Here is a 14,174-nt window from a genome sequence, read left to right on the forward strand (position 1 = left end):
TGGGACTGAAACAGCAATTACATTCCTCATAAAACTACAATTTAGTGACTTCTGACCTTTTCCTCATCCGGTCCCCAAGTATTTCTCATTCCAATGGTAATAGCGCACAGAGAGAGAGAGGGAAAAAAAAAGATCCACATTTACAAGAATTTAGCTTCTGGCAAGCATCATTTTAAAGAATTCACTTCCTGGCTCACGGTTTACATGACCTGTCTTCTCTTGCTTTTTTCTTTCCCTCCACCCTTCCCCCTCTTCTCTTCATGGCAAGCTACATGTTAACTATTACACTCACTGCTGCTTCCTGCCTCCTTTGCTTTCTATTTTCATATCCATGGGAATGGAATCCGCCCAAAGCTATCGGGTCAATCAATACCAGGCCCCTCACTGTTGCTCCTCTACCAGCCATCCTTGACTTAGGGCAGAGTTAACGTAATTAAAAAAAACCAAACCTGGTGCTGTCGAGTCAATTCCGACTCGTAGCGACCCTACAGGACAGAGTAGAACTGCCCCATAGAGTTTCCAAAGAGCACCTGGTGGATTCGGACTGCCAACCCTTTGGTTGACAGCCGTAGCACTTAACCACTACGCCACCACATTATTAAATATTAGCTGAGTTAGCCCCTATATTGTACCATTAGACATGCCTTGTTTTTTTTAAGCTATTATTAAAAAAAAAAAAAAAAAAAAGGTACATGTTAAGGCCTTATTTTCCTTTTGGGATGAAAAACATTTGGCCCTATTCTTCATTGAGGAAATATCTTATTATTTGTGATACTAGTTTGTGTATCTTGTACTCTATTATTTTAATGACCTAAAAAATTCTCACTTGGAGGTCATATGTATAAAGAACTAAAACCAAATCTGTTGCCCTCGAGTCGATTCCGACTCATAGCGACCACATAGAACAGAGTAGAACTGCCCCATAGGGTTTCTAAGGAGCGCCTGGTGGATTCGAACTGCCGACCTTTTTGGTTAGCAGCTGTAGTTCTTAACCACTACGCCACCAGGGTTTCCATAAAAAACTAGATTTCCATTATTTGCTCCATTAGGACGTAGAAGAATGAATTTTGTAGTAAAAATTAAGGAGAAAATTTAATTTAGTTCAAGTAAACTTCAGTTTATAAAACCAAAGCATCCTTGAAAATTTAGAGACAAAACACAAGAGAATCAATCATGCTGGTAAAAATGGAGTACATTTTCAGTTGTTTTATTTTTAGGTCAATAGGAATCCTAAGTAATTTCTCCAGTTTGAGAAGATTTCTATTTAAATTTAAAATTACATATCTTCTCCTTAAAAAATATTTATCTTGAAAAGAAAAGAACAACAATTTAACCCTACAATTCTATTCATTATATTTTTTATATATCAACATCAATTTTTTTCAAACAAAAATTAAGTTTAGAAACATCTGTTTTCAACACGATCAGTGAGTAGAATTAACTCTTAATTTTTTGAAACTAGGTGAAAGGAAATTAACTCCTTCATACTAACTTTCAGTTGATAACTTGGCCATCCTATTCTCTTGGTCTCTGCTTCTTAGTATTTTTTTTTTCTATTATGGCTACTCTGTGGTTAATTATTTCCACATTTTTCCATTCAAATTCTGGAGAAGAGAATATACAATTAACTCAGCATATTACCATTTTCCCTATTTGGCAGTTTTCTGTGCAAGTCATTACCAGATTTGCAGACCTAGGTTCTTCTCACTGGTAAAATCAGTGGTCACTCTTTGTTCAAGGAATCCCCTCGGTTCTTCAGTAGATGTTTTGAGCAGGGTAGTTTCCCTTAGAAAAGTTGGATGGACAGAGTGAGCACTGAAATCAAAATACAGTGAAACTTGTGAGAGCCAGAACTCGAGGTGATTGCCTTGTTTTTCTGGGTCTAGCAAGTTTTCTGTCTTTGACAGGGTGCAGTCTTAACACTTTCCTATCTCTCTCTATTAGTGGAAAATATTTCTGTTAATTTTTCTGCTCTGACAGATTTTCTCCTTACACAGGTTCCAGCTTTTGCAGGTTTTACTGTATATTGAACAGTGGGGAAGGCTGTGGAATAAACTGCACAAATTTTTCTGAGCTGAAGAAAAAATTGCCACAGAGAAGGTATATGGCAGACGTGAAGCTACAAGAGACCTCGTGAAAGGCCTTGAAAGGGGTCAATAGCCAGGATATACAATCTGACAGTGATCCTAAACACTGTGGGAAAGCTGCTCTGATTATCTCACATTTGCATTTTAAAACCCGAGATTCATACAGGTTAAGTGAATTTCCTGAATTCTGAATTTCACGCATTGAGTAAGTAAGTGTCAGAATCAGGACAAAAAGTCCAATTCTGTTTCTATCATTTCATAATTTTGTCAGTTGTGCATTTAAAAAAAAAAAAAAATTGCCATCATGTTGATTCCTCATAGCAACCCTGTAGGACAGAGTAGAACTGCCCCATAGAGTTTCCAAGGAGCGCCTGGTGGATTCGAACTGCTGAGCTTTTGGTTAGCAGCGATAGCTCTTAACTACTACGCCACCGGGGTTTGCCGGTTCTGCATAAACTGCAAAATCTACCAATGCAAAGTCCCTTACCTCAATAGTTCTTTTCTGTGCTTACTTTAAAGAGACTTCATTGTTTAGATGGGTGATTTGATATTTTAATTTATTGCCATTTAATAATTGTCCTTATTCTTGCACTTTATTCATTCATTCATTCTTTGCTTATAATTACTTTTACTTTACTTGCTTGACCTTTTCTGAATTTATTTAGAAGGATATCTTTTTTTCTTCCCCCTTGTTTACTTTGAAATTCTGTATTCTATTTCTGTTCTACTCTATTCACCAACATGTAAAATTTTTAATTCCTATCATTGTTTAGAAAATCCTATCAATGTATCAGACACTAAAAGATAAGAATGTAATCAAGGGTCATATGAATACTCCCTGTCTTAGGCTGAGTTTTCTAGAGAAGCAAAACCAGTGCAGCATCTAAATATTTAGAGAAAGATTTATCTAACAGAAATGGCTTATGCAGTTGTAGAAGCTGGAAAGTCCCAAGTCCATGGGTCAAAATGGAGGCTTCTCCTGACTCACGTAGGCACAGGTGCTGGTGAATTCAAGATCAGAAGGTCAGATAGCAGGCTCACAGGCTGTGGAGGGCAACGAATTTCAAGATCAGCAGACAAGACAGCTGGCAAACTGCTACCTTAAGTCCTGAGAACCAAATGGAGGTCAGATGAACAGGATCCAGCTGCAGGGTCTAGAGCTAGCAAAACCAGCTAGCCTTGTCAGAAAATCTACCTATACTGGATGCAGGCCACACTCTCAAGGAATTTCCTTTTGAACGGATTGGCTGCTTGAAACAGATCCCGTTATGGAGGTGATCACATTATATCAGATCTCATTATGGAAGTAATTACATCATTATACAACTGCCAAACTACATTGTAACTGACAAACCACTGAGAATCATGACCCAGCCAAGGTGATACACAACTTTAATGATCATACTGCCTAACTGCGTTATGCTGAAATCATCTAAAATTTTAAAAAATATTTTCTTTAATTTCAATAACATTTTCTTAATTTATTCCATTAAAGTACAGAGCCATATTATAGATAAAAGAGTTCATAAATTATGTACTTTAATGCTGTTTAGTAATAGATTTGTGATAACTAGATCATAAGTATATACCTATGATATATATATTTTAGTTTCAATAAATATCATAAATTTTTTTTAAAAAGTAGTTATACATGTGCAATATATGTGATTTCTCATGTTTTCCAATATTGTCATTTTTTTCTTTTTCTTGAAGTGTGCTTAAGAGAGTAAGGAAACCCTGGTGGCATAGTGGTTAAGAGCTACAGCTACTAACTAAAAGGCTGGCAATTCGAATCCCCCAGGGGCTCCTTGGAAACTCTATGGGGCAGTGCTACTCTGTTCTATAGGGTCTCTATGTGTCAGAATCAACTCAATGGCAATGGGTTTAAAGAGAGTAAGATTATTTTTTTTTTAATTTTTTTCCATTTTTCTGATTGATAAGAAATCTTCTCGCAGGGTTATTAACCATTCTTACTTTTTTCTTGTTTGAATTGCCTAATCATAGTCTATAAAACGTTTTCTATTGTGTCCTCTTTCATGCCGAGATATTATCTTTTTTTAGTTTTGTGTTGCAGTTCGTTCTTCCAGTCTATAGCCTTACCCTTTTATCGTGTCATTTGTAATATATTTATGTTAATAGCAATGTGATCATAATAATATAACCCTGTTTGTCTGCTTTATCTTTATGTTTATTGTCATGTTCTAAAAGTATCATTCTCTACTTTGATAGCAAAAAGATAATTCTCCTATATTCTTTCCTTTAAAGAGGTTTATTTTAAAATTTGTTTTGAATGTATATTTTTAAAAATTTATATTTTGTTACCCTGGTGAGGAAGTGGTTAAGCATTCAGCTGCTAACCAAAAGGTTGTTGGTTTGAATCTACCAGGCACTCCTTGGAAACCCTATGAGGCAGTTCTACTCTGTCCTATAGGGTCAATTTGAGTTGCAATCAACTTGACGGCAATAGGTTTGCTTTTGCTTTTCTTGACATGCATTGTAGTGTTTAATAGAAATACTTAGGTTTTCACTATACCTGGTAAATTTTCAGCCATTGTCTCTACCACATCTTTATTCTCTCTATTCTCCTTTCTCAAACTCCTCTTAGAAATATATTAGACTTTCCCTATCGCTTGACATCTGATTTGTGTTTCTTATTTCTTTATCTCCCTTTGTAGCTTCTAGATTGTTTCCTCAGTTCTACATTCTAGTTCATTACTGCTCTATTCCTGTGTATCTAATCAGCAATTTAGTCTGTCTGTATAGTGTGTACTTTTCTTATTTCTTTATCTCCCTTTGTAGCTTCTAGATTGTTTCCTCCGTTCTACATTCTAGTTCATTACTACTCTATTCCTGTGTATCTAATCAGCAATTTAGTCTGTCTGTATAGTGTGTACTTTTCCTTTCTGTATTTTTACTTATAATAAATTTACTTGGTTCTTTTTCTTCTTCAAATCTCTCTTTTTCATTCAGAGTTGTTTTACATTATAATTTAGCTTTCTCCTTGTAGCATTTTCACAACTATAATCTTAAACTTTAAAATTATATTTTCTATTATTTCAACTTCTTAGAGAGCTAATTCTGTCACTTGGTATAGTGCTTCTTAGTGTGGCTCACAAGTTTTCACAGAGGTAATATCTTCAGTGGACTCTCCTTTCTTCCTACCAAGTACTATATTGCCCTTGATTGTGAAGTCCATGTAGAGCAGCATTGTGCTTTTTTCTACTAAATAGCTCATGATGACCTCCTTTAGACAACTTTGTATGTTACTGAGTTTGTCATCATGCAAACACTGCGAATTTAGACCTACTACTCCCATGTGGCTGCTAACCAAGAAGGTGGGGAGCTTGACTTCTGGGAAACTCTATGGGGCAGTTCTACTCTGTCCTACAGGGTTGCTATGAGTCAGAATTGACTCCAGACAATGGGCTCATTTACTCCCATGTGTGAAGTCCTGATGATGCAGTGGTTTAGAGCTTGACTGCTAACCAAAATCTGGCAGTTTGAATCCACCAGCCGCTTCTTGTAAACCCTATGTGGCAGTTCCACTCTGTCCTATATGGTCACTATGAGTCGGAATCGACTAGACAGCATGTGTACTGCAAAGTTTTGGTTTTAATTTTTCATAGGAGACTCTTGTACGAGAAGTCCTGGGTAGAGGCAACTTCTTGTTTTCTAGGGTCAGGTTTTTTTTTTTTTTCCTTTGTTACAGAAGCTACACCTGTTCCACCATTTTAGCAGGGGTTTCATTTCCAGGGCCATGCCTCCAGTGCTGTTTTAGACCTAAAAACTGCAGGCCTGTGATTCGGGTCCTTATCAGATCAGATAATCCCTGGGCTACTATTTAGTAGGTTCCTTCTTTGTGGTATATAGAGGTTTCTTTCGTTCTTTAGAGCTGACCTCTTTCTCTTCTCTCTCTCTCTTGCTCATTCTCTCTCTCATATTTTGTTTGTTTTTTCTCAATTCTGAAGGAGGAGTTTAGGGCAATAATGTTGCTGGAAATCACGTAACACTTGAACTGAATTACATTAATATAACCCCAACTTTTGTTTCTGTTTCCAACCTCTGCCTTCTCTAATCCACACATTAGAAATGGTAGTTTTTGTTTGTTATTTTTGCTAATCTAATTTGTGTGGCCACATTTGCCGTGGGGATGAGTATATAGTTCAAAGCACCTACAAAAAGTGTTCCAAACACACAGACTATTCCTTCTTAACTATGAAAATAATCATTAAGAGGGCACTGCACTGAACCATATCAGAAGGGAGGATTATTTATAGCTATAACAACTGAGATTCTGCATCAAAGTAATGATTAGCAATTAGTGCCTCTTTAAAGAGTGCACTGAAATTTTATGGACTTTCGGGCAGATTATTTGGAGTAGCTCATTGGTGATACATAGACACTGTTTATAAATCTTCAGGAAGTGATGTAGGCTTAACTCTTTGTTATCTATTCTAAAAGAAGGGTAGAGTAACTAAAGCATTTTGGTTTATTATGTATGAAATCAGTTGATCTTTTCTGGCATAAAAGCTCATCAATAATTTACTCAATAGGAATTCATTTAAATGAAAATGGATTTGATTCTCCTCCTTAACATAGGCTCTTTCTCTTAGGGTATAGATCTCTTCCAGGTATTTTTTTTAGTCTCTATGGTACGTGTGCTAAAGGCTCATTCATGACTCATCTATAGGATTGTATAGTTGTAGTAGTAAAAATGTAAAATAATTAAATACTACACACATTATATATATATATAACATGCTATCCCATTGTTTTACCTATATAATGTAGGCATTGGTGGTTCAGTGGGAGAATTCTCCTCTTCTGTGATGGAGACTCAGGTTCAATTCCCAGCCAATGCACCGCGTGCTCAGCTACCACCCTTCTGTCAGTGGAGGCTTGTATGTTGCTATGATGCTGAACAGGTTTCAGCAGAGCTTCCAGTGGTGATCTGCTTCCAGAAATCAGCTAACAAAAACTCTATGGATCGCAATGATCTAATGCCTAACCATTCCTGGGGATGGCACAGGACCTGGTAGCGTTTTGTTTTGTTGTGCGTGGGTTTGCCATGAGTTGTGGTGCCAACTCAACTGCCAGTAACAACAACAAACATAGCATGTACAGTTACAAAGTCTTTCTAGTTTGCAATTTAATATTTATAACTCCTAAGAGTAAGGCACAGCTATTGGCATAATTTTAAAAATAAAGTCTTGCTGAGGATCACACAGCCGGTAAGTGATACAGCCAGATTTGACCTGAACCCTTTGCCTCCTGACCCTGTGCACTTGACCACTATGATGTATGTTTCCCAGCTCCAACCAAGCATTCCACTATATGAGTTGATTGCAACTGTTCTGTTGAACTAAATGGTTTAGCCTCCAATTTAGATATAGCTCTAGTCATTTTGAGATATTTTTGATGAACAACTTCCTAGTATGATTAATTGTATCTCTGTTATAGAATTATTTCGTTAGACTCAATAATCTCCAGAAGCATTTTTAAAAATCTATTTTCCAAGCAATCTCTTTATATAGGAAAATTAGGTTGGTACTGATTCACCCTTACCTTATGACACCAGAGAAAAATTGATTAGAAAATTTAGAAATTAACCCAGAACGGTAATTAAAAGAGAAAAGAAATGGTTAATGGTGTTAATGCACATCCCTCTTGGTAATATGCAGATGTTCACAAAGTAATTGAAGAAATAAATTTTATCCCCCAAACTGATGAAATGCACTCACTCCTAGCTGTTCCCCCTGCTGCAGCTCTTCAAGGCTTTTTATTTATCTGACTGTAGAGGATGAGAAAATCAACCAGTATGACAAACTTCTTCAGTTAAATGGAAGAAAACATCTTTTCATAAAGGTTCCAGACTCTAGTAACTGAGCTTCATCATAAACTCAAAAATGGAAAAACAAGTTACAGTTGCCATGTCAAATCTTTGTGTTTAAAATGACCAAGTTCCAATGTTTGAAGACAGGCTGTCATGATCCCATGAACTCAGGTGGCATAAAATATGATTCAGATTCCCTAAGGATGTATTTTATAATGTGGTATGTGTTAGGTTCTTTCATTTCCCAAAAGGTGATTAGAAGACTAGGGACTAGAAAAATGGTGTGCTTGACAAATCTTCGAGTTTCACACCCCTATTACCCCTTTTTACATTTAAACTGATCATTTATTGGCAGCAGATGGGTAATAGGATGAAAGTTTTCAATATGGTGTGGTGGGGATATATATTTCCAGACACAATATGAGAGAGTACAAAGTGGCATTCTTAATGCGATTAACAAAGAGCCATGGAATCTGCTATCAATCTTCCTTGTTCCTGTCACAGTACTTTCCAGGACTGTGAAAGAAACTTTACAATGGCTGAATGCATGTAACACATGCAGATGAGGAAATGCCTCAGGCAGTTTAGTAGAATTTAGTAGGAGTCCACTGTTTGAATTTCTGCTTTCCGAGTCACCACCATCAGTCCAACATTTTCATCTCAGAAACTCTCCTACCTAATGTTGACACGGCAAATCAAGGGTTGGCTGTGCCATCATGCCATAACCATATTTGCTGCATTTGAAAATCTTATCATAGAACATATATTTCACTGAAATTAGAACTAAATTACAAGATACAATTGTTTGTTTTAAACTATTTGGAGGAGAGTTTTTTTTTTTTTTCCATTCGGGATAGGAAAATCCCTTCCTCAATTTTTCTAACTGTGGAAAGGAAAAAAGGAAACATATTTCAATCATGAGAATTATTGTGAAATGACATTCTAATTGGCTCATTATTTTGATAAAAAGTGTGAACAATTCCTGTGAGCTGCTATTTTCAGATTCTTGTTAATTATAAAAGGCAAGCGCTATGGTATGGGAACACCATTCAAAGTAATATCTAGGCTGAGGGAAGGTTTGTTTGCTTATTTATCTTTTAAGTTATGCCTTAATAAGAAGCTCCTAGCTTTGCATAGGCCTCAATCTGGTTCCAGTCAGAACCAGAATATTAAAGGTCTGATGTTAAATGTCAAAGATGATGATTGAATGATTGGGTTTTCTATAAATTTAAATTATGGACAGTTTTTGTTAGGCTTTTATCAACCCTAAACTAGGGTTCTACTTGGAGTCCCTTGGTGGTGCAAATGCATAAGCACTTGGCTGATAACTGAAAGGCTGGCGTTTCTAGCCTACCCAGAGGCTCTTGGGAAGAAAGGCCTAGCAATCTACCTCTGAAAAACCAGCCACTGAAAACCCCAAGGAACACAGTTCTACTCTGACAAACATGGTGTCTCCATGATTAGGAATTGACTTGAAAGCAACCAAAAGAAAAAAAAGGAAAAAAACCCCAAACCTGTTGCCTTCGAGTTGATTTGGGCTCGTAGTGACCAGTAGGGTCCTATTTAATCCCTTATGGCTTCTATTTCCAATTTAGAGGAGGAAGAAAAAACCAGCCTAAGTGGAGGGTCTGGTGTCCCTCTGGAGAGATAGAAAAGGAAAAGAAATTGTTGATACCCAAGATACATATTTAGGTGAAACAGAGAAACTGAAGGACACCATTTGATTTAACACAATCATCCTTACAGCCTAGGGGAATAGATGACATTTAGAGCGTGTATGGAGGCTCAGACTAAAGATGGGAAAGCTAGAGTTTGAAAGATAATATTGAAATTGGGCAATCCCAGTGGTATTGGGACTCAGTAGGAAAGAATAAAAAATTTTATTTAGTAGTAATGCAGATGTAAATAAGATTTGATAGCTTGGATTTGTAGGTATCCAATCAACATCTTCTAGCTTTCTTTAACAGTGATCAGTAGATCAGGAAGAGCAGTGAGGGATTAACTTATTACAGTGAGGGATTAAGTTATTACAGAAAGTAAAGACCATGAAAGATTCTGGAGTAGAGCAGAACCGTGGAAGGAGCTCAAGTCCCTGGGTGGTTGATAGACAGAGGACAAGATGGAACATAGAAACTAGCATGTAAAGATAAAATTCACCTTATGAGAACGTGAGAGATAGCAGACTAATAATTAGAGTTCAAGAGTTCAGAAAAGGACATTTCTGAAATTATAATGTTATAAATGGAAGAGATTAGGTTAATGATTACGACAAATACGTAGACTGTTTATATCCTAAGTATTGTATCATTATCAAGATCCATAGACACTGAGAAATGAATGAACAATAAGGCTAGAATATGAAGCTGCCATATTTAAATAATATTGGATCCTTATTTTTAAGCAGAGAGTCAGTGAAAATGAGGAAGACCCTCAATATGATGGATTGACACAGTGGCAGCAACAATGGGCTCAAGCGTAACCACAGTTGTGAGAATGGTGCAGGACCAGGCAGTGTTTTATACTGTTATCCACAGAGTTGCTATGAGTCAGAGCCTACTCGACGCAGTTAACAACAATAGCATATGTATTTACCAGAGCCCTGGTGGCTCCGTGGCTAAGAACTCCGCTGCTAACCAGGAGGTCAGCAGTTCCAATTCACCAGTCACTACTCCTTGGAAACCTATGGGGTAGTTCTATGCTGTCCTATATGGTTGCTGTAAGTTGGAATCCACTCAAGGGCAGCGCATTTGGTTTGGTTTGCAGGAGTTCCTAGGTGGTGCAAATGGTTAGGTGCTGGACTACCAGCCAAAAGTTTCATGGTTCAAACCTAGCCAGAGGCATCTTCTTTGAAGTAAGCCCCTGCGACCTGCTTCCAAAATGCCCGCCGCCACTGCCCCCGCCCCCCCCCCCCCCGCGTTGCCATAGAGTCAATTCCAACTCATAGCCACTCTACAGGACGGGGTAAAACTGCCTGAGGAGGGTTTCCAAGGCTGTCATCTTTACAGAAGCAAATTGCTACATTTTTCTCCCGCAGAACGGCTGGTGGGTTCAAACTGCTGACCTTTTGGTTAGCAGCTGAGAGCTTAACCGCCGAACCACCAGGGCTCTGCCAAATGTCACGGCCTTGCGAGCCCTATGGAGCAGTTCTACTTTGCATGCACGAGGTCACCATGAGTCAAAATTGCCTTGATAGAGACTGAAAACAACAACGTACATATTTACGCAGTTTTAGCCTTATCTCCAGTACGTGCTTGAATATTAATTTCATTCAAAGGATAGTATAAGGGCAAAAAAAAAAAAAAAAAATGTATTTTTAGGAGGTTTTCTTCCAACCAAGGCATTAAACCAATAAGAGCTATTCCCTAAAAGAGAAGTCAGCCTTCTCACATTATGAGGTGCATGGCGATTATTTGCTTTCTTATGTAGAAGAGAGGAGGATTAGAAACTTTTATGATTTTTAATAATAATAATGCTACCCTATCTTTGATTAAGTTGTTTTCATAGTCTGCCCTTCTCCCTCCCTCCCTACTTCCCTGAAAAAAAACTGTAGGCTCTAATGTTTACTTTTTGTGTTCAATTATGATCATTTGGTAATTCTCTTTCTTTTTGCTTTTTTTTTCCCCCCCTCTGACACTTTAATTCTGCTGACATCTTTCAACGCATAATGAAAAACAGCTCTGCCTTTTCCTGGTTGTCTCGTTTCTGAGTACTATGGCAACGGATGCTAGTTGACTTAGTAAAACTTGAAAATGTCACATTGCTCTCCACTCTTTGGTGAACGCACATTCATGAATACAGCTCGATGCAAAAGCAATTAAAGGCAGCCTTAAAAAGCACTATAACCAAAGTCACCCTCAGATGATATTCCCCAGGTGTTGTATTCAGAGCAAAACATGGGAAGTTAGTCCTTGTATTAAAAAGACAAGCCTTTTTGTCTCAGAGAACAAATAGCAATCACTTTTAGACAGCATTTCTTCTAAAAACAATGATTTCTGTAAATAAATCTTAATTCCAAATCACTGAATTCTCATTGAATGTATTTTCTTTCCTCCAAAACTGCAAGAGTCCATCAAAAACATACAATAAAAAAGAAACAAATTTTTTAACAGACATAAAAATAAAGCACCACTTAAACCTAATTTCATTGACACATAGAAACACATACACCCAGACACACACACTAAATTTAATTTAGCTAATGTCGACAGGAAGTTGCAATACAAAAACATATTTAAGAATGGTTTGTGGTATAATGACAAATTTCTGCCTGTCAAACAGGAATTGATTCTATTCTTATTTATTAACTACCCCAAAAATGGTATATATAACTATAATAACAATAGTAATATTGCATATTTATTATTTTTACATTCATATAAAAAAACAGTATATTTGAGTATAGGTTTTCCATTGTATATATATTTTCTGATATGGTACTTTTTTTTTTTTCAATGATCCCATCTTAAATAGCATATTTGTTTTGTTAGCTACCATTCTTTCAGCCCTTGACTCATGGCAACCCCATGCACATTGAAACGAAATGCTGCCTCACCCTGTACCGTTCCCGTGGTCAGTTGTAGGTTGGACTGTTGTGAGCCACAGGGCTTTCATCAACTGATTTTTGGAAGTAGATCGTCAGGCCTTTCTGCCTAGTCCATCTTAGTCTAGTAACCCTGCCAAAATCTGTTCAGCATCGTAACAACATGCACGCCTCCACTGAGACAGGTGATGGTGTACATGAGATACATCGGCCGAGAATTAAAACAGGACTCACACATGAAAAGTGAGAATTTCACTGCTGATTCACCATTGCCCCAGTAAATAACATGTAAGATATGTATTTGTGTGGAGTGTTGTATAACGAAGTCCGTTTATCAGTCATTACTTTATGTCTTCATTTCTATTCTAATTCTCACAGAATCTATGCCATGTCACATGACATATTTGATTATTTACATTTCACAGCTGAGGAAACCAAGATTTGAAAGCTTAACAATTGAAATCATGAAACTGTAAAGTGACAAAAATAAAATTTTACCTAAGTCTTCCAACTTTGCATTCAAGGCTCTTTTCTTGTTATAATATGATTTCCATGTGTGTAACTTAATTCAGTGGTCAATATTCCCTTGAAAAATTGAAGCTTTCAAATAAAAAATATTCTAATGCAGACAATGATGAAGACAATCAGTGAATATCAGCCATAAAATTGTGTGACATATTCCCTTGCTGTGCAAAACATAGAAATCTTTGAAGTTAGTGAAAATACCATATCTTAAAGAAGCAGACATAAAGTAATGACAAATATACCCAAGGCTTGCTCACACTTATTAATTAATCACATTTCATTGGATAGAATTATAAAATATGCAGTAAAGTGTTTTGGGGGGAAGGCTCCATTTCTATGGAAACAATCTGAATGTATCAAAGAATACTGCTATTTAAAGCCAGCATTTATTGTGCCAATACTGGGGAGTTAAAAGAAAATTTCCTTCTGGCAATTCCCAGTGGTCCAAGGAAAGACAAAAGACTTAAAGTGAGCCTAAAACAGAAGCTAGAAACATGGAAATTAGTGCAGTTTTTAAATGCAATCGTTCTCTGCAGGGAAAGGTCATAAATGAGGATCATGTAAGTGGAGCTTAAAATAAACAGTTCCAGCTTCCAAAAGGGATGCATCTTGGCATACAGCCACATAGAAAACCTACTGGGAAGCTCATTAAAAAGAGTGCCAAGACTCACTCAAGATGCAGTAATAATGAAGGGGCTGAGCATGTGAGTTCAAAGCCCAGCTCTGCCAATTTCTACCATGCAAATGTAGTAAAATGCCTTAACTTCTTGTGTCCTAGTTTCCCCATCTGTAAGTTGGGAATAATATGTTACCTACATCATGGGGTTGTTGTGGGAGATAATTATGTTCATAGGGTGAGAGCAAATAGATTGTACACTTGAGTCTCTCAATACAAATGTGTACAGGCTCTGTAACACTCTGGGCATAGTCAGCAACAGTGATTGTTTGAATCTACAGATTGCAAACCTGCAGGTATGGTAGGGACGATGGTACCATAGACTGACAGGAGAAGGAATAAATCTGTCTTGGAAGGAGCACAGCCAGAAAGCTCCTTAGAAGTGAGGCTGTCAAGACTTCATCTCACTTATACATGTTATGAGGAGGAACCAGTCCCTGGAGAAGGACAGCATGCTTGATAAAGTAAAGGGTCAGCAGAAAAGAGGAAGATCCTCAGCAAGATAGACTGACA

Source organism: Elephas maximus, chromosome 5, assembly GCF_024166365.1.
Source record: "Elephas maximus indicus isolate mEleMax1 chromosome 5, mEleMax1 primary haplotype, whole genome shotgun sequence".
NCBI classification, from domain to species: Eukaryota; Metazoa; Chordata; class Mammalia; order Proboscidea; family Elephantidae; genus Elephas; species Elephas maximus.